The following is a 26,956-nucleotide window of genomic DNA, read 5'->3' as shown; positions in this document are numbered from 1 at the left end:
AGAGTACCTAAATTAGAAGACTGTATGAGAATTAAAATATGATCATGTAGGTTTATCACTGAAAAAGTGACTGATACATCATAAGTATTTAATAAATGTTAACAGTATAATTAATTATAAAATAGAAAATACTTAGAAGGTACTAACCCAGGTTTCTGCTCTTATTAGGGAACAGGTATTCTATGCATTATAATTACACATTTATTTTACTTTGATAATATCCAGTACAAACATTGGATGTACTTATCAGTGAGGAACAATTTGAAAAAAATAAATTTTCAAGTACTATTATGTCATTATTTATTATTTCTGGAAATACCCTAACTTTCTATAAAATGGTTTCTACTAAATCCATTTTACCACTTGATGAGCACTGGCTCAAAATACATTTTTTAATTGCCTATTCCATTATCTTTTTTTTTTTTAATATGTCTTTATTGATTTCAGAGAGAGGAAAGGAGAGAGAGATAGAAACATCTATTAGGAGAGAGTCATGGATCGGCTGCCTCCTGCAGGGTCCCCCCACTGGGGATGGAGCCCGCTACCCGGGCATGTGTCCTGACCCAGAATCAAACTGAGATCTCCTGGATCCTAGGTGGATGCTCAACTGCTGAGGCCCATCGGCCGGGCCAAATGAGTGATTCTTGACCTGGGCTTCCATAGGCAGGACCTGCTCCAGGTCAATAAACCATAGCCTTCAAGGATGGAGCACAAACACTGGCATTTGGTTTTAAAATCTCCACTCGCTGATTCTAGTGTGCCAACAGAGCAGAAAACCGCTGCTTGTGTGGAGTCTTCGGACCACAGCCTCCCTCCTTCTTACATCAGCGTCTGAGGCCCATTGTGAATCCCTGATCAAATATAATACTTGTTACATTAAAATGCAATTTGATTTATTAATGTTCTTCATTGTCTATAATTAAGGCAGAATGCCTCAGTTAAAACTGGGAAATAATTTGCTTCAATGATACTCAAAGTCAGAGAAAGTCTGATCCTTCCAATTACTAAATGTCTTTTTTTTAAAAAAAAGGGCACCTAAACTCTTGGTGTTTATTTATTTTTAATATATCTTCATTGATTTCAGAGAGAGGAAAGGAGAGGGAGAGAGAGAGATAGAAACATCAGTGATGAGAGAGTCATTGATCGAGCCCACAACCCGGGCATGTGCCCTGACCCGGAATCGAACCCCGATCGCCTGGATCCCAGGTCGACACTCAACTGCTGAGCCACGCCCGGCCGGGCAAAATGTCATTTTTAAGTATATGATTCTTATACAGTATATATGTGTATATTTATATATATATATATATATATATAATGAGAGAATAGGTATATATTCTTAGACATTTTTTGTGAGACTTCAGATGTGATAAAGGTGATAGACTTTATATTTAATAATTCTGGATATCTTATAGTATTAGGAGAAATAATTGAAGGTCCATTCTGATTCACTGGGTCTTTTTGGTGCGTATCAACGTAAATGTATAAAGATGGATGACCATTAGCAAATTCATAGAACTATTTGCACTTTTAAACTGCTTACTCAACAAAGTGCGTCCATTTGTTTAAATTAAGGTCAGCCTTCGTTTATTACAGTAATTACTACCTTTCAGCTGGAGGTAATGCACTTGATTTCCCAAGTAGGTGGCAACTCTGTCTCCTAGGAGTCACCAAGCCTCAGTCAATAGCACAAAGATTGACCTAAGACCAGAGTCTCAGTTCTATTTGGGAATTTGCTAGTAGCTCATTTCTGTGTGTCGGCATTAATTTATATTCATTTTTTAGCTTTGTCTTATTTTTTCTTTTTTTTAATGTTCAATTAAAGTATGTGTACTTAAACCTGAAAGCTTAACATTGCTAAGTCGAATAAGCTGCTGCTAGTATATGCAAACCATGCATGCATCTAATGAGATTTGTTAGTTTTCAGTTGAATTCAGTCAACCATGTGCATTGCTTCCACTACATATCAAGTGATTTGTTCCACTTAACCTTTCACTATCTATCTTCTGGTGTTTGAATCATATTAGGACAACCTCTTTGCTAATTTACTTTAGAATTTTCCTGTTGTTTTATCATCAAATACATGTTAGATTTTATCCCAAGCCACTAGAGTTATAGTTACTGTTTTATACACAGATATAGTTAAGCATTCTTAATTAGAAGAATCATAAAAAGCTCTTTGAGAAAAAAAGAAAATAGTGCTCATCATAAATAATTAAATAATTTTAATAATTTATCAAGAGCAGAATAGCACAAATAACTTTTATGTGCCTGTCTCTTTGGATATATACATCTCTGTTAGTGAAATTTGTTCAGTAATAAGTCCCAAGGATAGTAAAGCTACATCACAGTGAAGAAAGAAAACACGCTGGAGACCTGCCAACTCTTTGTTTTATTTTACTATTTCTGTCAACCAACCATTGCCACAAATTTGTAACTGCCACATTTTCAATAATTTATTTTTTAATCTTAAAAGTCATACAAATGAAAGTGATTCATATAAATTGGCAAGCCGAATGTTTGGCATATCTAGTGATTACTTCCTAGAAAGGATAAATAACATCTTTGCCTGTCTATGTGTTTTATGGCTTCGATTTATAATGTCTAATCAGCTTGATTCTATGCTTATGATTGAAAATCTTGAACTCTTGAAGCTTCCTGCTAATGGTTTCAGCAGCAGTTACATCGCCCAAGCATGACACTGATAGAAGTTCCAACCTTACGTTTGCAGACTTTTAGGTAAAACACATTCTCTTAGCTGAAAATTGGTAGATTTTAAAATAATTAAAAGAGAAGAAAATTGTTTCAAATTATTCATGCTTTCCATCTGAAAATGGTATCTATTTTTTTAACTGACTTTATATGCTATCATATGACTAGTATAAATTCCTATGGAGTAACTGCTAATATATTATCTATTTTATATATACTTTTATAGACAGTTGGAATATATATATATATATACATACATGTGTGTGTGTATATATACATATGTGTGTGTGTGTGTGTATATATATATATATAAAATGCACACACAAATACTGATCCTCATTAGTACTGAAAAAGATTCAATAATGGTGTTGAAGTTTGGTAGGTCAAAGCTCTAAGTCCCCTAGAGTATAATGAGATCAGCTTCGATTAATTGCAAACTCTGTGAGCTGGACAATATATTGGTTCACATGAAACTTGTTTTACAAACTCATTTGCATTTATTGACATTTTGTCTGATGATGTTTTAAAGCTTCAGTCTAACACACAATCTGCACTCCCCTAAAATGTTTAGATCCAAGCAAGTGAATGTTACCCAGAAATCCTTCTAAATTGAATTTCCTAATTATTTGGGGGTTTTGTACAACCAAGACAATGTTGTGGGAATATGGACCACTCTTGATGTTACACTCTTTACAGATATCCAACTTAAAAATACACACACACTGGAACTATTTCTCTTCTTTCCTATTCTTGTGATTCTCAGATAAGCAGAGCTATGCCAAGGGTAAAACCCTAAAGAATAACTGTGAGGATCAGAGCCTTAAGCAAAACCAAACTGAATGACATGAAGCTCCAGGGCATAAAACAGTGAGGAGCTCAGAAAGTCTGGGCAGAGAGGCCGCCTCTAGGCAGGTGGCCGATTCATCATTAATTCAGTTAAAGCTAATCACGCTCTTGTTTAGCGACTTCCTCAGATGCTCATAATACAGCTTCATTTTTACAAATTAAAAATTTTGTTTACAGTGGCACATAATGACATGGGCACCAAATCATGAATTGCTAATAGAGTTTGCACTGTCTGCCCTTGGGATTTGGCAGAGTCCATTTGTTGCTACATTTGTTCTCAAACATGGCTTGGCTACCAAATTTGTCTTTTAACTCATGAATGTCATTAGGCCTTTTTCTTGTGAGCTGTATTGATCTCAATTCTCCAAAGCGCTCTCAGGTGCCAGAGTAGTTATGTCTGTGTTTTAAAAATGAGCTCCTATCTCCGATCATGGCAAAGCTGTTTCTTCCATTACCCTTGGAAGCCACTCTATCTGCATAATACACAGGCACCTTCAATATATACCTCAGACCATCTGCTACATTGGCATGATGCCTGATGACAAAAAAAGGACCATCCCCCTCTTCTTTGCCATAGGTGCTAAACCTTCAGTTTATCCAACCAGCTTTCAAAATCCTGTAAATTATAGATTATCTGGGCAGAAATCTCTCCTGCATTCAAGAACAAAATACTGGTGCCTCAAGCGTCTTTTCAAAGGGACCCATCTGCTAATTAAGAGTTCAAACAACAGTCTTATCTACAAGTCTTCCTTTCAAAGTGACCTCCTGCTTAAATCTAGGAAATATCTTTATTGCAAACCTTCCTAGAATGCATAAGGCTCAGATGACCACAAAAGCCCACAATCCCCAGAACATGGTCCAAATAGATGTTTGAAGACTTAGTGAACACATCTTATTTGTCACTTAGCATAAATTATTTCAGCTTACTGAGCAAAAGTCAGGATTAATTTAGATAAGTTCCTGTGAATTCATACTGTGGATCCTTGGAAGAAGATTAATCCATTGTTCGTAGTTCTTTATTGATCTTAGTGCTCTTGGGCCAGCTATTATGCTCTTAAATTCAGCTTCCTAAGCTATCCACTCTTCTCTCCATCCTGATGAAATTAGTGTGGAAAAAATAGGAATGCGGTTTAGGGAAAAAAGAATAGGGTGTGGGTGAGACAGACCTCCACTGCTATTGATTACACTGCCTTTGGAAGGCACTGGAAAAATTGCTCAACTTCTCTAGGAAACTGGAAAATAACTATCTCAAAAAGGTATAGGAGTTAAGGGAAATCTTATTTTTAAAGTACTCATTACAGTGTTAAGCAGTTAGTAGACAGTCAATAAATGTTAGTTATTTTCCGTCACCTTCAGACTAAAAATGATCTTGCCCTAATGTGTGTGGGGGTGGCATTTAATTTCTGTATCTTCTTAAGGCAGCTGCCTGTTTCTCAAGATTGGAACAAGTAAAGCTATATAACATAGAGTAAATTTTGTCTCGGCCAATCATTCATCTTTCCTTTTAGAACTTTTATTTTTAGTTTTTTCCTTTATATTGAATTTATTGGGGTTAACAATTATACAGGTTTCAGGTGCACAATTCTACAAAGCATCATCTGTACAATACATTGTGTGTTCACCACCCCAAGTCAAGTTTCCCTCCATCACCATTTATCCCCATTATATTTATGCTCTTCCACCTCCTTCCCCTCTCCCCCTGCACCCCCCCCAATCATCATGTTGCCCATGACCATGAGTGTTTCCTCTTTTTTTCTTTTTTGGTAGTCCCTCCACCTAACCCAGCCGCACAGCCTGCCTGACAACCGTCAGCCTGTAGAGGATTTTTTTATTTGTATTACTTTTTCTCCCCCAGTTTTATTGAGATGTGATTGACATGCAGCACTATATAAACTTAAAGGTATACAGCATAAAGATTTGACTTACACATAGTATGAAAGATTACCACAAGTTTAGTTAACCTTCATCATCTCATGTAGATGCCAAAAGAAAAACATTGATGAGAACTCAGAATTTACACAGTTAAAGGCTTCCATGTATATCAGATAGCAGTGCTAATTATAGTTATGTTGTAAATTACATCCTTAGTACTTATTTATCTTATAACTGGAAGTTTATACCTTTGACCACATTCATCGAATTCCCCCTCAGCATACCTCCCATCCTGATAACAACAAATCTGATGTTCTTGTGAGTTTGGTTTTTTTGTTTTTAGATTCTACAAAGAAGTGAGTCTGCCAACTCCTACTCCAGCATTATGTCCATTAGATCACATTTCATTGTATGAATTATGCTCATAATCTCTGAATATAAACATTATTAATTCTCAGTCATAAATGATAAAAGCATATTCACCTTCTTAAAAAGTAATTATACTCTGGTGATGTATACAAAGCCAAAGTTGTTAATTTTTCCCAAGCAAGAAACCCAAGCAGAAACTCAACTATACATCATTAAACCTCTGTCCCTTTTCTCCTGGTTTCTTATCTAACATGTTAGGCCTTTCCCTGCGGGTCTATGTCAATGTCGCCTCACCTGAGACTTTCCCCGACTTGCTTTAAAAGATGATCTTGTTTTGCCTTCTACAGGCACTTAGGTACTTCTTGTTTATAACATTGATCACAAAATCATTACTTTATCTATTTGTCTACTTTCCATTTTCTAGATTCTGGAACCTCTGAGGTAAGGCTAGATCTTACTCATTTTTAGTGTGGCCAAAAAATAAATATAGTGTTTGGTGCCGAGTGCTTCCTTTGTTCAACTGAAGTCAGGCAAAACTAAAAGTGCAAGTTTACCTTGAGAGGAACCAAAAATTTACAGGCAGAAAATATACGTCTCCTTAGTATTTGTGGAAAGAGTATTTTTAATGAAAATGTTGAATAATGTTTTTAAAATTCAGCTGAGAGAAAGATTAGTGATTGGAAGTTAAAGCAAGAGTTGTGTTTGTATTTACTTTGTCATATAAACAAGAAAATTAGGCACGTATTGTAAGAAAATGTATTCATTATTTTCCTGTGATGTATAATCATCAATGTAGAGAAAATGTAATATATTTAGTGTCCATTATCATGGGGATATTTCACAGTGACTATTAGGGTACTTTTATGGAGGCAGAAAATTGTGAAACCAGATCTATTATTGTATCTTAGTCCATCTGTGGTGGCCATTTTGGGAAGTAATAATATGAAAAAAGTGTAAAATGAAGATAAATAACTATTTAAAAGATTAATTAGTTAATTAAAAAGGAAGCCAAAGGACATTTTTGTAGCCTTATGAGAAGAAAGTTATTCTCTCTCTAATGTGCTATTTTTCTAGTTTTCTATATATATTAACAATTATATGGAACACTGTGTAATCTGTTCTAAGGCCATATAAAATATCTCATCTGTTTCTTATATATAGTCATGCTACATAGTTTAGAAATTTATTCCCACTGTGTGTAACCTTTGTCATCTAGATTCAGTAAATGCTTAACAGGCATAGGCCAGGACCATGTGTGTTTTGCTTTAAGGGTAAATAATCTACACTGAGACAGACCTCTGGGGTAGCCCCTGAGAATATTCCTCCCATATGTCAATATCATGGTTCCTTTTCAGCATGCCTAATATATCATGTCATCAGCATGGCCACAATGAGACAATGGCAATGAGAACCCAGTGTTGGAAGTACTGCTCCTAAATTTTTTCTTAGAATATAATACTACTGTCTAGCTATTAAAATTCTATACAAGGATTGCTGTTTCTAATAAAGCCACATCAGGAACCCAGTTCAACAGAAGGACAGCAAGAAGTAAGGAATTTACATATTGCCCTGTCCACAATTGCAGGAGCCTATAAGATTAGAAAGGGAGCTGACATATGGGTCATTCCTCAGCCCATAAATCTCATCTGTGTTGTCACAAAAGAATATGAGAATGAAGAGACATTCTTTTTAGTTCTCAAGCACTAAACCATTTTTTTTCTAACTTTATTGTCCTCACCTCTCTATAGTTACTAACTCTTCTAAGTATACTGAGGGGAAGACATCTGGCCTCTGCTCTCTGGACAGTGCACAAGTTAATTTATCATGTTTTATTAGGAATTCCTATATGAAAACAGCAAAAATATTTTATTATAATAGTCTCAAATAGTTTAGAACCATCCTTTATTCCACAGATTGATCAAAATCAAGAGAAATTTGAATTCTGGTAATTTATCATTTCTAAAAATGGTGATTATAATAATGTAACAGAATAGTAAAGATTTAGAAAGCTACACAACAGAAAATGTCTAAATAGGAATTAGGAGTAGATATAAAGGTACATTCTTGTTAAATAGTGCTTTTCCTCGCAGTTTTCAGGCAATGCCTTTTTTTACAAAATGCTGAAACATTCATTGATCTCTTGATTAGTATTTAATATATACCTTAGTGGATTAACACACTGGTCTTTTATCTCTAAGAAGGAGTTTTAAACCGACTTAACAGTCAATTTAATTATACAATGCTAAAATTAAAAGCGGAAATAGGTTAGTTTTCCATAAGCAAAGCACCACATGTCATACAATTATTTAAAGCTATTTGTTCAGCATTTTCTTATTATGTTTTTAATGAACACATGAATTACATTACTTGAAACAAAGCATGCTTTTACCACTCAGTGAAAAAACCAGCACTCTAGTTTCATTTTCTGAATCAGGAATAGTTTTTGAAACTGGAAAACCATGAAGAATCCAGATTTTCTACTCAGATAAAGACCATAATTTATAGATGAAATGTTTCTTTCTAAAAATAAATGAGTAATTTAGAAATTGCCTACTTGCAGGTTTGTTTCACTTTTAAAAGTTCTTATGAGACTGTATATATGTTTATATAAATCTGCCCTTATGTAGACTCTGACAGCAGATTTCTACATTATGCCAGGCTTTTATTGTTGGTTGTGTCTATCTTCTTATTAATGTCTATTACATCCGTATTTCAGCCTTTTAGGGTAAGATTTATTAAGGTCAATTTTCAAAAGCTAATAATGGGAAATTAACCTTCATTTTTGGAACTAAAATGGAATATTTCTACATCTAAGTTGTATTTTGAAAAGAAATAAAGAAAAAGCAATCTGAATCCTATGTCTTCTTCCATTCCTGCAATTGCCCTGCCTTCCTAAACCCTTTGCATTCTACAATGTCAAACACAAGCCTCATCTTTTTTCTTGCAAAAGGTGTTACTTTCCCATTCTGGCCCTTAATGTTCTCCAGATTTCCTGAATAAAACATAATAAGGCTGCCCAATTTTCTTTTAAGAAGACTCAGTGTTTACCCTTCCCCAAAGCTCTAAGATTGCCTGGATTGCGAGCCCTGATAAGACGAGCTAGATTGAAGCAGTGGGTGATACAGTGTCTTCAAAGGCAATCTCTCCTTTTCCGCTGAAAGTGCAAACCAGACTTGAGAATGGCAGTGGAAACAGGGACATGATGTAACAGCCAGCTCAGAGATGTACAGAGTAAGGCTCTGAAAAGGAGCTGTTGATTCCAGTCCACTCATGAGCCTACACATGGTCATTTACGTTTATTCACGCAGACAGTACTCAGAATAATTCCAGGGAGATTTCAGAAATCAGAATGTAGTGAGCATTGAACTGAATACTGAGATATTCATAAATAAGAGGCGTCCTGCACAGTGCACTCAGTGGGTTGGAGCGCCATCCACACACTGAAAGGTCGTGGGTTTGATTTCCAGTCAGGGCACATACCCAGGCTATGGGTTCCATCCCCAGTTGGGGTGCTTACCCATCAGTGTTTCACTCTCACATTGATGTTTCTCTCTCTCGCCCTCTCCTTCCGCTCTCTCTAAAATCAATAAAAGCATGTCCTTGGTTAATAAATAAATAAATAAATAAATAAATAAATAAATAAATAGGAAAGAGTCAGCTGTAAGATTACTTCAGTGAATTTTGCCATTTGGGGGAATCCTTTGCCAATTCAGTTAGTTGTTTTTGTTTTATTTTCTAAGCCAAGGCCATACTTGTAACAGCTGTTTTCCCAGGGCATGTTGAAAGCCTTCTACAGGAAATGACAACAGATCTTATTTTGGAGGTAACCATCTAATCATAAAAGTCCATGTAGATACCATTTTTTTAACTGATACACTCTTCAGGACTTCATGGCAAATGCTACAGAGAATCCTACATAGCCATATAATATAGATGGTGGTTTTGAAATTATTTTTAGCAATGAAAGTCTTCATTTAATAGAAACACATATATATATATTTACATTTCTTTCTAATATAGTATAAATATTTATATACAAATATTTATGTCATCTAATATAATATATATAATATATTAGAGCGAGAATATTTTCTCTAAAGACCCAAAATTCTGCCTGCTCAGCCTTCCCTTGTCTTTTCCTTTGCTCATCAAAAAAGAGGGGCTGATCATGTCATTAGGATGACATGAACAACACTTACATAAGCTGGAAGGTCCTTTCTGTGCATTGATATTTAATGTTTTTTGAAAACCAGATGAGCTCAATGAGCAATCCATGTCCTAGAAAAATACTTAGAGGCAGGTGCCTGTGGTTTCAGGAGCTTACAGACCTTCTAAACTTCTAAAGTCACCAATAGACTTCCATTCAGGGTTCTTAGTAAAGTTACTCTGAGGATGTGAGGAGGCAAATATTTATTTACATGTGATCCATGTAGTTTTTCAGATTTTGTGAAAACTCAAAAGAGATCAGTTTAAAAGGTAAGGGATCTAACAACTTGCCTGAAACACAAAACATGGCAGGTTGTCTAGATTCAAATTCAACTTTTTCTAGTTCCAAGACCAAGTTATTCCCACTACATGTATGTTAGGTGAATGTAATTATAAATGCACATAATTAATATTAGACATACTTCTCCAGCCAATTTCTTCAGTCAAAGCAGAAATTCACATTTTCTATTAAGTTGCCAAAGTTTTCATTATATTTTGCCAATCAATATTCTAAAACAAAAATATATCATTTTACTAAACTTACATTTTTTCAGTTAAATTGGGATGCCTTTCCCTAAAAAAAAATATTACTTGAAGCATTTAGAATAAGTTAAGTTCTGAAGCTTTGTTTGCTTAGATAGAAAATTATTTATTTTAGAGTTTAATTGAAGTACAAGTTATTTTAAAATGAGTCTTTAGTTTCTTTTGGAGAGTATGCAAAACTGAAAAGAATGTTTATATGTTATGAGAAAATCTTTGAAAGACAAGGGAATTAATTGAATTATGTTTGTAGTAATGCTGTGTGTACAAGAGAAAGAGAAAAAACTCATAATGATTAGCACAGTTACAGATAAGTGTATTACTTATCTATTGCTGTAAAACAAATTACTCCAAAATTTAACTGCTTAAAAAAAACAAGCAACAACAAAAAACTTTAGAGCAGCCACTGTGGAAAACAGTATGGAGCTTCCTCAAAAAATTAAAAATGGAACTGCCATTTGACCCAGTGATCCCACTTCTGGGACTATATCCTAAGAATCCTGAAACACAAATCACAAAGAATTTATGCACCCCTATGTTTATAGCAGCACCATTTGCAATAGCTAAGATCTGGAAACAGCCCAAGTGCCCATCAGTAGATGAGTGGATAAAAAAGCTGTGGGACATTCACACCATGGAATACTACGCAGCTGTAAAGAAGAAGGGTCTTTTACCCTTTGCGACAGCATGGAGGGACCTGGAGATTATTATGCTAATCAGAATAAGCCAGTCAGGGAAAGACAAATACCATATGATCTCCCTTGTATGTGGACTCTAATGAACAAAATAAACTGATGAACAAAATAGACTCAGAGGCGCAGATGCATGGAACAGACTGACAGCTGTCACAGTGGAGGGAGGTGGGGGAGACTGGAAGAGATTAACCAAAGAATATATATGCATATATGCATAGCCCACAGACACAGGCAATAGTGTGGTAAAGGCCTAGGGTGGGGCATGGGTTGGATAAAGGGGGGCAAAGGTGGGGAAATGGGAGATATCTGCAATACTGTCAACAATAAAAAATAAAAAACAATGGGGGTGGGTGGGGAAAGATTAACCAAAGAATTTATATGCATATATGCATAGCCCAAGGACACAGACAATAATGTGGCGAGGGACTGGGGAAAGGGGTAGGTGTGGGGTGAAAGGGATCAATGGGAGAAAAGGAGACATACGTAATATTTTGAACAATAAAAAAAAAATTATATCATTTTACACAGTTTCTGAGGGTTAGGTATATAGGGGAAACTTATCAGGATGGTTCTGGCTCAGGGTTTCACATGAGGGTCTATCAAGATGTCAGTGGTGGCTTCAGTTACCTGAAAGCTTGACCTGGGTGGAGGTTTGTCTTCCAAGATGGCTCAGTCACATGGCTATTGGCTAGAGGCCTCAGTTCCTGGCCACATGGAACTTTCTAAGAATCCATGAGTACTTCACAACATGGCAGCTAATTTTTCCTACAGTGAGTAATCTGAGAGAGATAGAGCAAGAGGGAAGCCACAGCGTCTTTTAAACCCCTAGTCTCTGAAGTCACCTACCATCACTTCTTCTGTATTCTAGCTCATACTCAAGCAAAAGAATATTAAGCACCACCTCTTGAAGGAAGGAGTATCAAAATATTTACACACATATTTTTAAAAGTATCACTAAGTTTATAAAACAGAAGACGTATTGAAATTTTGCACGTCGAACTTTAAAATGTTTATGTCAATTTTTCATGAAATTCGCTTGACTGTCAGCTCCATGAATGTAGGGAGTACATGTGATCATTCTTCATGGAATGCTTCAGTGTGTCTCACAGAATAACTCTTTTATGGTAGAGCATTCGTATTTGTTTACTGAACGAATGAGCTTGATGAAGTTTACTGATCTATTGTACCCCATCCCAAAAAGAGTCATTTGGAAATCCCTTGACTGCATTCATTTCTTTATATTTGCTAGGTCTGGAAGGCATCCCCTGCATCTCTCCCCAAAATCAGATTCATAGTTTAATGAATTCTGACATTCTGATGTAAACATTTCTTTAAAGAATATTACTATGTAAAGCTAAATATTTTTCATAAATATGGATTGTCTGTCCATGAGCACTTAAAGTAATGCTTTCAGCAATATCATTATTTTTTAATTTTCTCCGGAAGATGTAGCTTGATAATTCAACTTATAAACTCCTAATTTGAACTGCCACATGCAATGAACAAGATGAGACCTGGAGGTTGTTTTCTGGGTGCATATCAAAGAATGTCCATGGAGGACCGAAAATTTGCAGGATAATTAATCTTTCTGACTTAGGCTCTCCTGCAATAGCTCTGGCTAAATCACTATTGACCTTCTCACTGACAGGTGCATTAGGCATCCATCCGTCTTCTTTACCTTATTTGAACTTCATTCTACACTTGACATTTTTTTCTTACTTCATCCTTTTTGAAGTAATGTATATCATTCAGGAAGTGCTGGGATCTGCCGCGGTAACAAACAGCCCCCAGATCTCTGTAGCTTATACCAGGGTTGTTTATGCCTCACTTACATGAGGTTGGTTCTTCTCTCCGTCATTGTACTTCAGGCCCCCGGCTGATGGAGCAGCAGTCGTTACAGCAGAGGAAGGAGAGAACTTATTGACATGCATTCTGCCATTCAACTTTAAAGCTATTGCCCAGAAGCGACCCCTATCACTTCCATTTATATTTATTGGCCAATGTAAATCAGATGGTCAAGCCAAATTTCTACTAGGACTCCTCTAGTGGACGTATGATTTTTCTACTAGGGTTCCTCTAGCTCTCCTCATGCCTCTCTGATCCATTCTTCTCTGCTTTCTTGTTTTCTGTCTTCTCTTAAATACAAAGGGCCTCAAACCTTCACTGAGCATAGGACCCATCTGGAAAGCTTATAAAAAGCATAGATTCTAGCCCTGGCCCAGTGGCTCAGTTGGTTGACGTGTCCTTCCATTCACCAAAAGGCTGTGGATTCAATTCCTTATCAGGGAACATACCCAGGTTTCAGGTTCAATCCCCAGTCAGGGTGGATACAGGAGGCATGTTTCTCTCTCACCCCTCTCTCTCTTTGTCTTTCTCTTCCTTCCTCTCTCGCTAAAAATCAATGAAAACATATCCTCAGGTGAGGAGATTATATATATATATATATATATATATATATATATATATATATATATATATGAATGTGGTGGTGGTGTGTGTGTGTGTGTGTGTGTGTATTCTATTAACGGTTTCAGTTTCTGTATTTTATGTGGTGGCAGTGTCATAAAGACAATTACCCAAAATGGAACTATGGATGTCATACTTAAGAGTAGCATACTAAGGGCATAGTAGTAGAAGTATCTGTCCTATGGGCAGGAAATAAGGAAGACGTTGTATGTAAAAAATTTTAAAAGGATGATAAAACTGATTTAAACCTAGAGGGGTTTTTTAATTTTATGTATTGGCAATTCTAAACAATGTCAGTGACAAAATATTGTTCCTCTAAAAAATGTCTTGTTGGTGGTAAGCTGTAGATAGTTGTACTTACTCTTAAGTTTTAATAAAATCTTCAAATCAGCACATATTTATTACCTATATTTAAATAAATGTGTTTTATATGAAAATTAATTCAGAGAATTCCCAAGTTATACAGCCAGTCATTGTCACATGTGGACTAAGTCACACACACACTTTTGTAGAGTAAATTCTTGAGGTTCAGAGTAAATCACTTGAGCTCTCTTTGGAAGAGGCGTGGTCTCCAAACCCTGCGGTATCACATATTCTCTCATTAAACATAGATTTAGAATAACCATTGATAGCATTTTGACTATAAAGGCAAAGAAACAGAGCTTGAGTTACTTCAATTCCCATTTTATGTGACCTATTGGAATTTAAGTGTGTACGTGTGTGTGTTTGACATTTAAAACAGCAGAGTAAACTGTGAGGTCTAGTATATTTGTTTGGTAAGAGTAAACTTTAGTTTTATATGAGAAATATTTTACTGAATTTGATTCAACATCTTTAAATTTAATTATTTTTTATAATTTAGGTTTTTTTAGATAAAGAATGAATTAAGATTGATAATAATAATAGTTACTGATTATCACAATTATGGCAAAATAATTTTGTCATATTATGATGTAGGGTATTAAAAAGTGATTCACTCTGGTTTCCAATTATGCTAGACACTGATTATTGATTGCCACCTCCCACATCCAAATAATCTTAATTTTCCAAAAATTGTTTTCATAAGTTTCTCAACTTCCCTATCTCTGACATATAACAAACACTATGTAATTTGGGGATACCATTGATATTAAGAACTTTCAAATGGGAGAAATTGAGGACAGGAAGAAGATTGAAATGGAGTTGGATCAAAATTCATAGTATAAGTTGTTTGCAAAATGCTATGTTACTTCAGAAATTAAGTTTTGTTTATTCAAATAATAAAAGAAACAATGCCAGTCAAAGTTTCTTAAATAGTATGCATATCTTGCAATTCCAAATTTTATTTATCTATCCCAGGCCTCGCCTTTTGAATATAGTTCAGTATATTCCACTACCTAATCAACATCTCCTCTTGGATGTCTAAATGACTTCTCAAAATTAAATGTACAGTTTTTAAAAACATATACACACTTGAATTTCCATCCCCAACAGTCCTGCTCTTCTGAGTATTCTCCATCTCTGTAAATAGCTACTGATCCTTTCTGGTGCTCAGGAGATACAGTACAAAAAAATTTTGCTAAGAAAAAATGCTTTGTTTTGTTTTTTTATCAAGAATTTTAAAATTTAGTTTGTATTTTTTCTTTTAATGTTATTTTGTATTGGTTTCAGGTGTACAGCTTAGTGGTTAGACAATCAATCATATACTTTACATAGTGTTCCCCTAGATATTTCTAGTACCCCAGCTGGCACCATACATAGTTATTTCAAATATTATTGACAATATTTCCTATGCTTTATTTACATCCCTTTGACTGTTTTGTAAGTTCAAATTTGTGCTTCTTAATCTCTTCACCTCTTTCACCAAGTTCTCCAAATCCCCTTACATCTGGCAACCATCAGTTCACTATGTCTATGAGTCTGTTTCAATTTTGCTTGTTTATTTTGTTCTTTAGATTCCACATATAAGTGAAATCATATGGTATTTGTCTTTCTCTGATTGAGCATAATATCATCTAGGTCCATCCATGATATCATAAATGGTAAGATTTTGTTCTTGTTTATGGCCAAGTAATATTCCAAGTAACTTGCTGATTTATTGATGATAGCCTTTCTGACAGGTGTGAGGTGATATCTCATTGATGTCTTAAATTGCAGTCCTCTGACAATTAGCAATGCCCAACACCTTTTCATATATCTATTGACCATCTGTATGTCCTCTTTGGAGAAGTGTTTGTTCAGGTCATCTACCCCCTTTTTAAATTGGATTGTTTGTTGCTGTGGTTTTTTGTGAGTTTTTTTGGTATCAAGTAGTATGAGTTTTTTTATAAATTTTGGATATTAACCCCTTAGATGTATCATTGGTGGATATGTTCTCCTATTTAGTAGATTGTCTTTTCATTTTGTTGATGGTTTCCTTTGCTATGCAAAAACTATTTTAGTTTGATATAGTCCCACTTGTTTATTTTTTTTCTTTTGTTTCCCTTGCCCAATGAGATAGAGCAGGAAGAAGCATTGCTAAGAGAAATGTCATATTTTACTACCTATGTTTTCTTCTAGAGTTTTTATGATTTTGAATCTTACATTTAAGTCTTTAATCCATTTTGAGTTTTTTCTTGTATATGATGTAAGTAGGTGGTCTAGTTTCATTTTTTTTGCAAGTATCTAATTTTCCCAGCACCGTTTATTGAATAGACACTTTTACCCCATTGTATGTTCTTGCCCCTCCTTTGTTAAACACTTATTGACCATAGAGCTGTGGATTTATGTCTGTCTTTTCTGTCTGTTCCATTGGTTTATGTGTCTGTTTTTATGCCAGTACCATGTTGTTTGGATTACTATGACATTGTAGTATAGTTTCATATCAGATAGCATACTTCTAACTTCATTCTACTTTCTCAACATTGCTGAGGTTCTTCAGGATGTTTGTGGTTCCATATAAATTTTTGGATTATTTATTCTAGTTTTGCTAAATATGCCATTGGTATTTTGATAGGAATTGTGTTGAATCTATAGATAACTTTGGTTAAGTATGGACATTTTAACGATGTTAATTCTTCTTATCCATGAAACACGGTATATGCTTCCATTGACTTGTGTTTGATTTCTTTCTTCAATGCCTTATAATTTTCCAAGCACAGGTCTTTTACCTCCTTGGTGAACTTATTTCTAGGTTGTTGTTTTTTTTAGTGCAATTGTAAGTAGAATTGTTTTCTGAGTTTCCCTTTCTGATAGTTCATTATTGCAACCAATTTCTGGATATTTACTTTGTATCCTGCTATTTGATTGAATTTATCAGTTCTAGTAGCTTTTTGATGAAGTCTGTAGGGTCCTCTATATACAATATCATGTCATCTGCAAATAATGGTTGTTTTACTTCTTACTTTCCAATTTGGATGCCTTTTATTTCTTTTTTTTCTTTTTTCTTTTTTTTTTTTTTTTGCCTGATTGCTGTGGCTATGTCTTCTGGTACTATGATGAATATGAGTGGTGAGAGTGGACATTCCAATCTTGCTCTGTTCTTAGGGAAAATGCTTTTAGTTTTTGCCCATTGAGTATTATGTTGGCTGTAGGTTTGTCATATGTAGCTTTTATTATGTTGAATTTTGTTTTCTCTATTCCTCCTTTGTTGAGAGTTTTTATTATAAATGAGTGATGGATTTCATCAATCAGTGAGCTTGGAAGTCTTCCCTCTCTTGAATTTTTTCAAATAATTTGAGAAGGATTCTTGTTAGTTTTTTGGGGGGTTTTGGGGGGGTTTTGATTTTTGTTTTTTTGAATGTTTGGTAAATGTTACCTATGAAGCCATCTGGTCCAGAACTTTTGTTTGCCACGTGTTTTTTTTTTATTGTTGCTTCAATTTCATTATTGTAATTGGTCTGTTCAGATTTTCTGATTCTTTTTTATTCCATGTTGGAAGATTGTATGTTTCTAAGAATTTATCTATTTTATCCAGATTGTCCCATTTGCTGGCATATGGTTGTTTGTCATATTTTTTTACAATCCTTTGCATGAACTTATCATTCTTACTCCCAACATTCAATCTACAAACAAAGCCTTCAAATTTGGGGGTTAAGAATTTAAATAATTTTTCTATCTCTGCCACAGCAATCCAAGCCATCATCATCTCTCATGTAGGTCATTGCAGTTACCTTTTATCTATTTTCCACTCATCTATATTTACCTCCCCACAGTTTATTCTCAACCCAGCAAACAAACTGACCCCTTTCATAGTAAGTCAGGCTAGGTCACTTTTTTCCCCAAAACTCTCCAGTGGCTTCTCATCACACTTGCACTACAGGACTGGCAGAATGTTTATCTGATTTCTTTTACTATATCATTCTGACTTCTTCTAATATTATTCTTTCCCTCATTCACTCAGGATGAATCACCTAAAATTTCTAAGGTCCTTCAAACACTTCTGAAACAATCCCACCTGAGAGTCTCAGCACCTGCAGGCCTCTTTGCCCAGAGCGCTCTTCCTATAAACTCACATGGTTTATTCCCCCAAATTTGTCAGGTCTTGGCTGAAGTGTCACCCTCTAAGTGAGATCTAATTAAACTAATTTTTTACTTTATTTTTTATATTCCTTATCACTGTATAACACTATATATATTCTTTATTTGTTTTTGGCGTCTTTTGTCTCCTCTAATAAAATCAAACTTCATAAAGATAGAAATTGTTGTCTATTTTGTTTACTTGCCTACTTCCCAAACCTTGAATATTGTCTGGTACGTAGAAAGAACTCACTAAACATATATTTAGTGATTCTATATATGAATGAAATGACAATGTGACAGCATTATTTTATCTATGATATAATTTGAGAATAACCTATAGATCATTTCTTTTTTTTCTTTTTTTAAATATATCTTTATTGATTTCAGAGAGCGGAAAGGAGAGGGAGAGAGAGATAGAAACATCAATGATGAGAGAGTCATTGATCAAGCCTGCAACTGGGCATGTGCCCTGACCGGGAATCGAACCCCAATCGCCTGGATCCCAGGTCGACGCTCAACCGCTGAGCCACGCCTGGCTGGGCCTAGATCATTTCTTTAAAAGAAGAACAAAAGGAAGTTCTTGATCTTTCAGAAATCTAAACGTAGCATAATGTTAGAGTTATTAAAACCATGTACTATTCTTATTGCAATAAACGAGAAAGATAAAACTTATAATAATCCAGAAATAAAATAAAGTATGAGTCAGAATTTTATATGTGTTAAAGTTAACATTATGGATAAAAGGGGAAAATAATTTCTGTTAGACTCCTGGCGAGTAACACTATTAACAATGACTGGAATCATCTTTTATTGAGTGCTTAGAATGTGCCCATCACTGTGCTTCATTCAGCCTTCTCAACCCTGTGAACTAGATATTATAATCATTAGCTCCATTTTACAGTTAAGAAAATAGAGGAACAGAGAGTTTAAGCTAAAAAATCACAGACATCACAAATGGCAAAAGCAAGATTTGAACTAAGGTATGTTAGAATCCAAAGCCTATACTTTTAACTTCTAACCCATACTGTAATCTTACTCTTTACACCAAAAAATGTTAATATCTAAAACAATGTAAGTAATAAAAGAATATTTAATCTCTTTTAAAAAGTACTTAGAATATATAAATCTTTCTAATTACATTATGTTAACCAAAAACAATAAAGAAAAAGATTGTCTTGAATTATCAAAAAATAAAAAATAAAATGTGTTGAAAAGGGGTAACTGCAAAATATCTAGCAAACATCTATTTTTTCTAATATGCAAAGAACTCATATGAACTAATTAGTAAAAGGATGTACAATGTCAATAGACATGTTAACAGAAGATTGGAACAGAAATCATAAAAGAAGAAATAACATTATCTAATAATCACATGCTAATACACTTATCTTCATTTCCAACCAAACAAATGTGAATGAAAAGAGTAATTAATACATTTACTTTCTAAATTGAAAATACTATGATGATTTAAAGCATGAGTCTTGTCAACAATGTGGTGGCTTTTATTGAGAATATGAATTAGAGACATTTTGTAAGTGAATAGACTGGTAATGATTAGCATGTTTTTAAATGTGCATTCTCTTTGATAAAACAAATTTCATTTCTAGAATTTCTAAACAAATTCTGTACACCATTGTTCATTGAAATATTGTTTATGATAGTGACAAACTGAAAACTAAATTTCCATGTGTGAGAACAGAGTTAAATAAATAATGGTATATCAGTACTACAGATTAGTCAGGATGGCATATGTTTCTATTCATTGATGTGGAAAGTGACACTTCTCTAGAAAGATGATAAAAATAAGATAAGTACCTAATCATCTAATGTCACGGTGGCGATCACTGTGTTTAAGAATTTTCAGTGATAACTTTTTTTATGTTTTATACTTTTCTCTATTGATTGAATTTTCTATATGAGTAAGTATTGGGTACATTATTTAAATGTCCATTTGTGGAAGAATTTTAAAGGGAATTTAGATGAGATGTAAATGCTATTATCAAGATATACAGGGTGGGGCAAAAGTAACTATACAGTTTTTCATTTGGAAAACAATACAGTAATTAATAAATAATAATACAAGAATAAACTTTGTTTTGTGCACTCACAGCTGTAAACTCACTTTTGCCCCACCCTGTATGTTCTCTATTGCTAAATGGAAATTAATACAATTTGCCTTTTATAAAAGAAAATAAATATATTTAAAAATCAAATCAACTACATTAAAAGTAAAGAACAAATATTTTACTAGAATTTTACTTTGGAAAATAAATGTGCATATCCAATTGTATATTAAATTCTTTCCCTCTAATTTTTTCAGATAATCTTGCCAAATTGACTTTCTCAGTTTTGTTCCCCTTAAGTGTATTGAGTAATATTTATCATTGCAAATACACACACAAACACACACACATTAATCAAAAGGAATCAAGATATTAGCTTTCTATCACAACACAAGCATTCCTAAAAATAGGAAGCCTACCGTCTGATTAGTTTTTATTAAGAATTGGTTATCATTAATTATAAGCCAAATAATTTTTTTCCACAAAGGAATGAAGGCAAAATTTACATCCACTAAACATCACTAACTTTGCTCAGAATATTGAGAATTCTGCCAATGACCAAAGAAAGACTTCTTTGTTGTGAAGTAAATCGAGTTAACTGGAGTTAAAGGCACGCATATTACCTCTCTTGTGACTCTCTGTATAACGTGCTCACTGTGTTTATTTTAAAAGTAATTAAATATAGGAATCCAAGATATACAATTTAAACTTGTATTCTTTTTACCATATTGGTAAGAATTTGTGTATTTTGAGTAATGTGAACTCAAAGAACTACCATTTAACTTCTACATGGCTTATTAGATAAAATAAGCTTTAAGTTATTCTATCCTGACCAGATTTACAGTCCAGTGAGAACTTAAGACGGTAGCTTAAACTCTGAATAATTTTTTATGAGAAAACTCAGTCCCATCCAATTTGACAAGATAGCGGATATTTATAATGAGTAATTCCAAATCAATTTAAAAGCCATTCTGTTATACATGGATCATGCAGCAGATATAAGGACAGAATGCCTTCCCATCTCGAGTAGCCAGCAGAATTAAAGTCTTGCCCTGCAGAAAGGAACCAAATTTAGTGTGAAATTGAACACAACGGTCACGAACACTGGCCGAGTTCAGCATTGTGACGCTATTGTTTGCCATGACAGAAGGCGACAGACAGAATCTTTTCCTTTCCAGAATCACTGAACTCCCACCAACAATCACAGTAAATAAGTTTTAAACATATGGAAATGGGGATACCCTTGGTAAAAGGAAATCACAAAAATGCCCAGTTAATTAACAAGTCTTTAGAAAGAAGTGTTTCAGCAGTATCTCAACAGTTGATAAACGCAGTCATCAATACTGTCTGGGGTGGATTAAAATGAGGGGTTACTCAAACTTTCTGCATTATACTTTTTTCCCCTCTTTAACAAAAGGTACAGTTTTCTTTAAAAGTCCCCCTTAAAAATTATAAAAAGTTAAAAAAATTAAAATAAAAATAAAAAAATTAAAAGTCCCCCTTAAATTACATCTATTCTTTTATTAGTCATTCAAATTTGAAAAATCCACAGCTTATTATAGCATCCATTTTCATTTGATAATTAGAAAAAAGAAACAAGGAAAGGAAAGTTTGAAAGAGAGGGCAGGACAGGGGAGGGAAGGAGGGAGGCAGGGAGGGAGGAAAAGAAGGTGAGCTTGCTGAAGTAATTCATGTCACTTATTTTGAGAGAAAGAATTGGTTAGGGTTATTATATTTTAATAATCATACCATGAAAGGTTTGGAAACATACCTCTATAGAATTCAAGTTTCTAACAATTTTACAGTAAAAGGAACCAACCTAGAAACGGCACTGTTTACATCAAGTCAATACATTTTAGGTTTATATGAAAACATTATAGCTTCTAAAATGACGTATATTAGTTAGTAAGAGGAAAAGCCTGCTTTAGTGGAAATGGGGCTTTCACCTCTTGTTTGTTCCTGGTGTGTGGGAAACGCCACTGCGTTTCCTAACGACCGCCCTCTAGTGGAGACCCTCCAGTCTGCACGTAAAGCTGTGTAAAGAGCAGCTAACGCCATCAGCAGCCTCAGCAGCCTCTTTTGTGAAGCATTCTTACAGATAATGTAATATGCCCTGAACATTTTTCAAGCTTTGTGTGGAATATCAGCTCAATCTATTTCTTGCATTATGGCATAAATGTAAAATATGCATTCTAGTAACAATCCGCTGATGTTAACACTATAATTGCTCATTCATGATGTAAATATTTGTGTGTTTTTAAGAAAACACAAGTTTCTAAATATATAATTTTATATTTATTTGTATTTTTTCACATGTTATAAGTAATTATTAAAGTGCTTAAAACTTTCAAAAGAGCTATTATCAAACCCCAACTTGAAAGGTCTGCTTTAACACATTTCAAGTTTATTCATTATGTTGAAAGAATGAACCATAAGCACCAATCTGCTTTTTAAATTAGTGTGCCTTTTATCAACCTATTTGGGTTCTTGCTTTTCACCTAAAAAATGGTTTAATAATATTTATTTCTTCTCTCTCCCTACACACACACACACACACACACACACACACACACACACACACACACGTGTGTGTGTGTGTATTACTTGACCATATATATACAGTGTTTTGAATTTTTTATACTTTGCAATAGAAGCTTCTATTAAATTGGAAAGAGACAACAAGAGCCTTATTTAGAAATCCTAACAGACACATCACAGAGTATCTGAAAATTTCAGGAAATAGTGCCATTAAATTTTACTACTAGGATCCAGAGGACAAATTAACTTTTTTTTTAAGACAATTTAAAGCTTTCTGGAGTTTAATTTTCTTAGTGGCATGCACTGAAAGAAAATACTAAAAGGACTTTCAGTTGAGTAAAAATTGTATCCTGCAGAACTGCCTGTGGGCACCACCCGGTCTGGTTGCGCACATTGCACATTAGTATCACTACCTTTGATTCTTTGTTACTAGAAAGCTTTGAAGGGTTTCTTTGGCTGTAAAATTATTGTCCTTGGGCCTGGATAAAATTCCACATAATAACTTAGACAAGAGCAAATCCATTTGTTCATTACCTAATTGTGAGGGCTGCAAAGGTATTTTATTGATCTTTGCATTCCCAAAGTCTAGCAAGTTAGTTGGCTGATAATATGCTCTTATCAGTTTGTGAAATGAATACATTAATTAATGAATATAGAGGTTGTGAAAGTTTCCTTCTTCATCACATCAGGTAAAATACAGATGAGCCTTGGTTATAGAGATGAGGCACTGCACTCACCATTAATTAATCAATTTGCTGGAATGTATGGTAACAAAGTCTTTACTGTGGCTGAACTGCATAGATGTGAATTTCTATCTTGTGCTTTCTTAGCATTTGGTTAAACTCAGTTTCTCTTGTCTTCTTTCACAGGATAAAAATTATTATATTTTGCTATTTATTAGTCTCTAAAAACAGGATTCTCATCAGCCTCTGAATCAAGATAAATGTGCCATTCAATGTTTCAGTGCTATTTGCACAAAGTCTCCAGTCTCTCTCAGAACCCTCAAAACTCATTACTCTCTCACGGATTATTACAGTCACATGCCAGGGAGAACTCTTCTCTGTCTTCTTACTTTGATGCTACTTGTGAAATCTTGCCTGAAAAGGAAAATTTTTTTGTTTCCACACTGCCAAAGCTTTCCCATCGGTCCTTTAAAATGAATCTTAGATCAGGTCCCTTTCATAAAGGCACAGGAGACTAAAACGTAACTCTGCCCAAACAACATAAATTAAATTAGAATGACTGATCTTGTTCCAATCATGTATATTAGTGTTTCTAAATGTTTGTGGATTAAGATACTTTGCAAAGATTATATCAGGGTAAATACCTTAAATAGAAGTGTTCATAATCACCAAAAATTAGATAAAGAAAGAGAGTTTAATTCTAAGCATTTGAATTATGTTATTTCAATGATTTAAGTGCTCGTTTTGTTTAAATATACAGCTATTCGGATGTTGAATTTGGGAGGTTAAGTTACTAGTCTTTATGGTTTCAGTAATACTATATACTCTTGGAAAAACTGATGTATATTTCTAAAACAGTGCCTCCTGGATCCATGCAAAAAAGTATGGCTGAAAGAAATATTTCTAAGTAAAGATTAAAAATATTGGCAACTGATATTATTTGCTCTAACTACATTAGTATTTGTTATATTGAGGGTGTAACTTTTAATTAAATTTAAATTAATTTATAATTTTATGGTGTTCCATATTGACAGTTTCTCTTATGAGAAAATAAATTAAGATATATGTCCATTTCCTATCTCCTCTCAGCAGGAGTGTGGGTTTTTTAGACCTTTCTAATCAGAATCTCAATAGCTGACTTATTGAGTTCTGTTATGTCCTGGACACTGTCCTGGGACCTTGACACATGTTTTCTATGTAGAGTCTGATGGAGTCGTTAAGAGTGTGGATTCTAGAATCCAAATTCCTGGGCTCAAACCTCAGCTCCACAATTTAATAATTGTGTAACTTTGGGCAAATTTTGTAATATAACGAAACTATAATAGAACCTACCTCATAAATTTGTTGTAAAAATATATAGAAGGAATTTAGAAAAATTTCTGGCACATAGAAAGCATTCACTAAATGTTAGCTAAGGTAAACATTCACAGTAACCTGATAAATTTTCATATTCTCATTTTACAGGTGAGGGAATTGAAGCAAAGATTAAATGACTTGTCCATTGTCACACAACTAATGTATGGTAAAGTCAGAATTTGAACCCAGCCACTGTCTGTGTTTTCAGGCGATAAACTAGACCACCTCATACTAATCCAGAACTGTTAAAATGATCGGGTTTTGCTTCTGGAGTCAGCTAATGCAATTAAATTAATCATGTTTTAAATCTCAGGCTTTCGAGGTGAAAAACACTGGAATTCTTTATACTAATGTGGAAATTAAAATAAGATGAGGACTTATTATGGCAGCAAATTTCTCTTCTGTAGCAATAAAACACATTCCCAGAGTTCTGCTGAGGACCAGAATTGAATTTCCTTCATGAAAATCTTCATTTGGTAGATTCTCTCCAGAGATACTGTTTCTCCAGATAAAAAGCTTGAGAGAACTTTCCTTTCTCATAGAATTAAGTAATAGTTGTGAATTGAAGGGTGTTTCAGTAAAACTCTCTTCACCACTGACTGACCCATGTGGAAAAAATTAGAACAGTGAGGTTAAGCTGGATTGGACTCCAGTTCCTACCATTTCCCAATGAGAAACTTATTAGTTAAGAATGAAACTGGATACTTACCTCGCAGGGGAGATACGGTGACCACGAAGAATTAAATTGGCTGGTTTGTACATGATGCTAAAAAGTTGTGGTTAAATGTTTGTTTTTGTTTGGTTCCAGATTGTTATCATTTCGTATATAAGCTGCTTTCTAACCAGTTTATTTGCAAGTCTTCGAAGTAGGGGGAAAAAAGTAATCTGTAGGTAAATAATGTAGAATTCACCATTGACCTATTAATAAATGTATAGCACAACAATTAATTATTCGCAATATCTTCACAAACCACCACAGTTGAAAACATCAGAACATATATTTTACCTTGTAACAATTCTGCTTTCTGCCTGAGCACCAAATATCTGAAACCCTTTTAATTTTTACTCATCCATTCCCAACCCAGTGGCAGTCACTGTTTATGGATTAAACAACCTTTTAAATCAAAGTAAGCTAGAGGCAGTTCCCCAATTGGTAGACAAAGCATTCCAGACAGCCTCCTCTAGAAGTCAGCAGCATGACAGTCAATAATACACCACAGGAGATAAAGGAGACTTCGTTCCCAGAGAGCTCAAATAGGTTCAACATGCCCCTCTCAGCACACACAAGGCAGTGCAGCAGAGGCCGAGCAGGTGGGCGGAGGTGAGAAGCGCTGGGGAGGGGCTGAGAGTCACAGGGGTTGGGTTGGGCCAGCAAGGAGGCAACGAACAGGAACATCTACCCTGAACGAGCTGGGATTGGGATTTAGAACCGCACTGTGAGGCTCAGGACCCTTATGTTTCATCCACCACAAACATTTCTGCACGTGGTTTCATCTCTTGTCATTAATCTAAAACTCTGCACGATATTTACCCTCTTCACTTTATGAAAACTCATCTTCATCAATTTGATGAGCATACGGTGAATTTATGATGCGTCCGATGTTACAGAATTCACTAGGTGCTGTGCCTGTAAAAATATAACTATACTTCCCCAGTCTTTACATTTCTAATTTCCACTGTCTTGTACATGTGATTTGCCTAAACTTTAATGAGCATTGTAAATACATAAGTAGCAAAAATGTCCTGTAGGTGACTTTTCTGGCAAAATTCCAGTACAGTGTATGGGTGGATTGGCTCATTTAAATTTAGTCAAGTTCCGTTAGGAACGTCGTTTGAATGGTTAGAACAATTAGATACCCTAGCTGTGGAATTTCTTTTTAGCATCTTAGGTATATTCTTGAATGAGATAAGTCATTTTACAAAAGGGGAGGTAATATTTTAAATACAGTTACTTAAATACCTTTGAATTATTTCCCCAGCTCTGAGAGATAACTGACACATCATATTGTAAAGCTTAAGGTATACAACTGTTTAATTGGTCCATTCATATATTGCAAAATGATTACCTTTCAGTTTTTAAAAAAGGCGCATTGCAGTTAGCTTTCCGCTGAATGCTTTCTTGTATACATAG

At 34.5% G+C, this 26,956-nt stretch overlaps 1 pseudogene; it reads right to left on the bottom strand.

The window, feature by feature from the left end:
- The window catches only part of LOC107528592 (ATP synthase F(0) complex subunit g, mitochondrial pseudogene), a 37,591-nt pseudogene extending 12,004 nt beyond the window's left edge, over positions 1–25,587 (bottom strand).
- Between the last annotated feature and the right edge of the window lie 1,369 nt (positions 25,588–26,956).

Source organism: Miniopterus natalensis, chromosome 6 (assembly GCF_054644295.1).
Source record: "Miniopterus natalensis isolate mMinNat1 chromosome 6, mMinNat1.hap1, whole genome shotgun sequence".
NCBI classification, from domain to species: domain Eukaryota; kingdom Metazoa; phylum Chordata; class Mammalia; order Chiroptera; family Miniopteridae; genus Miniopterus; species Miniopterus natalensis.
Note: the sequence above shows the minus strand (reverse complement) of the source record. Positions and strands in the feature narration are given on the sequence as shown.